Source organism: Anneissia japonica, unplaced genomic scaffold (assembly GCF_011630105.1).
Source record: "Anneissia japonica isolate Jap-2015-1 unplaced genomic scaffold, ASM1163010v1 scaffold287760_len733007_cov179, whole genome shotgun sequence".
NCBI lineage: Eukaryota > Metazoa > Echinodermata > Crinoidea > Comatulida > Comatulidae > Anneissia > Anneissia japonica.
Window position 1 is genome coordinate 464,794 of NW_022699005.1, and position 5,148 is coordinate 469,941.

The 5,148-nt window shown below is 34.8% G+C and overlaps 1 protein-coding gene across 1 annotated transcript in view; it reads left to right on the forward strand.

Annotated features, from left to right (window-relative positions):
* LOC117102795 (bombesin receptor subtype-3-like) overlaps positions 1–5,148 on the forward strand; it is a 21,586-nt gene that overhangs the window by 12,187 nt on the left and 4,251 nt on the right. The window lies entirely within an intron of this gene.

A 5,148-nucleotide genomic window follows, 5' to 3' on the forward strand; every position in this document is an offset into this window, starting at 1 on the left:
TCTCAAGTACTTTCATCGCCGCAGATGTAAGAGCTATTGGGCGGAGATCGTTCATCTCACTGATCACTGGTCTTTTGGGTATCGGAACAATACATGATTTCTTCCATATTTTGGGGACTATCTGTTTTTCCATACAAAAATTAAACAAACTGGTATATTGACTAGCTGTGTATTGACACTGTTGACTATAGGAAATGGAATGTATCTCAGGTTAATAACCTATCCTGAACTGAATTATTTTAATCTAAAGGGAAATTTTAAAAATTTAAAAGAATAGCAAAATTCATTGATTTAAATAATGAATACGGTACAAAAGGCTTAATAAACACACAAAAAATACATACATCCTCCTCTGCTTTAGCAAATATGTTGTCCCGACATTACACTTGCGAAAACGATGAGAGCTAATCCAATTCTCAAAATCTAATTAAATAGGGTCTAATATATAACAGGATGAAAACAAATTTAAAATACAGATAGTTAAACAAAATAATTCACATCAAAATTACGAAAATATTTTATCATGAATTTCAAAGATAAAACATAACATTTACCAACTACAAAATCAAATTGAACATTTTAAAATGATGATCAAACATACATCAATAAATCATAATAAAACCTCAACAAAACAAAAAAGTTGAATTGGTAAAGCAAATGTTCAAAGTTTAATTAATATTCATACATGGATAACAAAAATCATCGTATGACATCAAGTAAAGAAAATTATATCCCTCGCGTATTAATATTCCTGGGTAGACAATCCTGAAATATTCCAACAATAATAAATACAAAAAGGCTTAATAAACACAAAAAATACATACATCCTCCCCTGCTTTAGCAAATATGTTGTCCCAACATTACACTTGAGAAAACGATGAGAGCTAATCCAATTCTCAAATTCTAATTAAATAGGGTCTAATATATAACAGAATGAAAACAAATTAAAAATACAGATAGTTAAACAAAATATTTCACATCAACATCAATAAATCATAATAAACCTCATCATTCATCATAATATGACATCAAGTAAAGAAAATTATATCCCTCCCGTCTTAATATTCTTTGGTAGCTAATCCTGAAATATCTCCAGCAATAAAACTGCAATATTGCCATGGTCTAATATCACAGCCTATAATAGAGCAATACGGGTTATAGGGTCAAATTCAGGAATACACCATTAGAGACATATACTGTAAATCAAGTTAATGAGACAGGCGTACTCAAACAAAATTGAAAAGACTCAAACATACAGTACTTAACAAACCAAAATTACATTTTAACCATGAATTTTAAAAAAGCAAGGCACAAAATGGAAAAAAAAACTGCAAGCAAAGTCAGTAAGATTTCTGTCGGTTCTATAGTTGCTTAACCCCGACAAATTTAGCGACAAAAATTGGTCATTTGGTCTTTATATAGAAGTTACACGCACGCATAAAATTCAAGTTTACTTATTTGCTGAGCCCCACGTTTTAAACTAAAGGGAAATTTAAAAGAAAAGCAAAATACATTGATTCAAATAAAGGCAAAAGGCTTACTAAAAACAAAAAATATACACAATAATACATATATACATACATACATACATACATACACACACACACACACACACACATACACACACACACACACACACATATATATATATATATATATATATATATATATATATACATTCAATATAAAAATTCCTGTATAAAAATCACCTTAAACTTTGTTAAACAGGAAGTTTGCAAAATAAACAATAACCAACATTGATTGACAGTAAAAGTAAAGTTCAATAAGCCTAATTTGGCCTTGTCAACGTAAAGAATAAAGCATGCTGGAAATATACAAACAACACATCAATACCTAGGATGTATTGGACGTTAGACAAACATGCCCAGGTTATCTTGGTATAAGCGAACCATGATCGTTTGATCTTTCCAAATGCCAAAGAACGTATTAAATCCAAGTGCAGCAGGTGGGAACTAAAAGAAAAACACATAATCTATTTTAAAATCCTACACTTTTTTATATATTATAGGGACACATTTTATAAAAACACTGTGGCTAAAATTGCTTTAAAATTAAGAAAAAAATATGAACAAGTTGTAGCTGAGGTAAAATGCCAAACGAGATTATTATTTAAAAAAACTAGAAAAACTATTAAAAAAAAATTATAATCTGTGACTTATGTGCAGTAGGTGTAATAATGTAATACCCTATATAAAACAGTATATTCGGTGTACCTACCTGTCATTTGGGGCCATTTTTACCAGGGCCTTTTTTCTGGGGACATTTTTTCAGGGGCCTTTTTATTTTCATTGGCCATTTTTCCAGGTCCACTTTTACCTACATTCCTGTACAGCTATGTATACTAGTACAATAATGATTTTGTAAAGTGTGTAGCATAAGAACAAAATAACATCATTTTGAGCCTGAAATCTGCCAAAAAAAAAAAAAAGAATATTTAGTCTGGGCAAAATTGTACTGGTTCTTATAAAAAAGAAGAAAAAAAAAGTGGATGTCATATTATATAACGAATTGCATTACAGAAAAGGTTATACTAACGATTATAAATCGGATTTCATATAATAATGTAATTAGTTTTACGCACGTGTCTTTCATTTTGCACAAAAACAGCTGTAAATAGGTCAAAACAGCTGTAAATAGGTTTAAACAATATTACGTTGTCACCTAAAACCCTTATGTATAAAGTTAGAAAATGAAACAAAAAAATACTTTCATTTTTTACAGGAATGTTGGTGGTTCGCGGCGTTTTAACTGAAAACAGACATTTCTCTCCAAACAGTGCAATCATGGCCACTGAGTAGTTACATTGTTGTCACATTATGGCCCTTTGTCATCAACTAAAATTCTCGGGTATTTTATTTTATGCATGTTGGACTGAAAATAAATTATCATATCTTCGCAATTTGTTTTCCTTTTTTAACAACGTTTGCATCAATTAATTGCATTTTTAGACCCTCTATTATATCATTGATCTTATAAGGAGAGTCAATTCCATTTGCTTAGAAAAGTAGGTCACACAATTTTCTCTTGTGGCATACGAGTGAAAGAATTAAATCTGTTTTTTGGGACGCTGCTTGCTCACTTTTGCAAGTAGGGCCTACTGTATAAGCGCCGCCCAGCAAACATAAACAACGTTGTTATAATTTGTGAACGAGTGGTCATTATAGGTTTTGTCAGAAAATAACGTTACGCAACGTTACAGAAAAGAATTGCAACGCAGTCAGAAAGTTTCTAATAAGCATTTTATTACTCTACAAAAACATATTGGCTACGGTCACACTAGAGTTTCAAGCCTGGCTTGACTCACCGCGGGCGAGATTTTCGTAATGTGACCGAATCTTATTCTGCACCGACTCGCGCCTGCCGTGACCTCGATCTCAATCTACCTATCTCGATCCCGGCTCAGCACCCATATTGACCCTGGATTGTCCCTGGCGTGACCGAGATCGACATTTCCTCGTCGGCTGACGACCATTCACAGTCGATGACGCCGTTGCATTTAGAAGTTCTTGAATAAAAAAAACCCGCGAGTACCCTCTTGTGTGTTCAATCAAGACGCAATCATTACTTTTCATAAAAGTTAATTCAAATTTTAATTAATAATAATGCGATTGATTTGGAGCGACCAGGAAACTGCTGACCTGGTAGATTTGTGGGGCCAACCCGAGCTGAGAGACTGGATAGAAAATAAAAAAACAAACAACAAAACGGGAATTTTTGCCGTGCTTGCTGACAGATTAGACAGTCTCGGACATGAGAAGAGAACGACGGCCCAAATTCAAACAAAAGTGAAGGCATTGCGAGCCCAATACAAGCTGATAAAATATCAGTTGAAGAAGAGTGGTTCGGGCACGTCTGGTGTAAAATCTTTGATTGCGATCCACCCAATCACACGCGCGTATATCGAATCCCGTGAAACAGAGTTGGCCAAACTCTCAATCTACGGCTCTGCTGTTTCGACTTTCATAATTTGGAGGTCAATCCAACTGTGTGACCGACCCAGAATTTCGAGCCTGGCTTGAAATCTCACCCGCGTTGAGTCAAGCCGGGCTTGAGACGTGTGGCCGTAGCCATTGAGACTTGTATTAATGAAAATTATACTGCCGAGGTTCCCTTTTCTGTCTAGTTATCCAAATCGGATGCCTTAATATTTTAATGGATTTTCAGATTCCTCTTAATTATGCATGTATATTGACACAAGTAAACAGTCATTATAAGCATATACTCATTCCCGGATCCAGTAAGGGGGTGGGGCGCGTGCGGAACTGTACTGTTTTCATCTTCTCATTAACTAATCTTTAACTGTATGGGCTTGTTCATGACATAAAAAAAATATTCTCAGTGCAGTTGCAGATTTAGATTTTATTGTAAATTAAAATTTTTGCAAAGCTTATTTAAATATTACCATGCTAAATATCAATCAATTAAAATTCAAATTTAATGAAGGTCTGTTTAAGGGGGATTGACCCTGCATCCCTACCTAGCGTTTTTTTTTTCCTGAGATTCTCACTCAGTTACCACATCACCCACTTACCCCTCTTTATTACGGGGGTGGATCCGCCCCTGAGCACAGAGTTCCCACATTCACCAACATTCCCCTCTTTCTTACCGGGCTGGATCCGCCCCTGAGCACCGATAAACGATCGTTGACGTCTGAGCATTGCAACGAGTTATCACATTAATATCAACTCGTTTGCTTTTGTTTACAACCTGTTTACAATTTTCCTTGAATTTACAAAGGAAGAATTCATGTAAATTCAATGAATGAAGTGTCATGATATGACCGTTGTAATTTTAATACTGTACAATGTGTAATACTGTCCGGTACTATGGAATTTTAAGTGGACCTTAATCTAGGTATTACCAACTTACAAACTATAAGGTGTGATGATTACAGTGGGGTCCAAGGTTCCCGACGGGGGAGCTGATCTCCCCGACGAGTGAGTGGGCGTAGTTTGGCGTCGCTAACTGTCATGATACTTTCGAAAATGGTCCAGGGGACGTAGCCCCGAAAATATGACAATATAGGGGTTTCAAAGGTTTATTTAATCGATTTTAGAGTCTATTAATAGGCCCACGTAAAAAATCCATATAATCTTTTGATTTTTTTTTCTCTTCGACGGGGGTGGG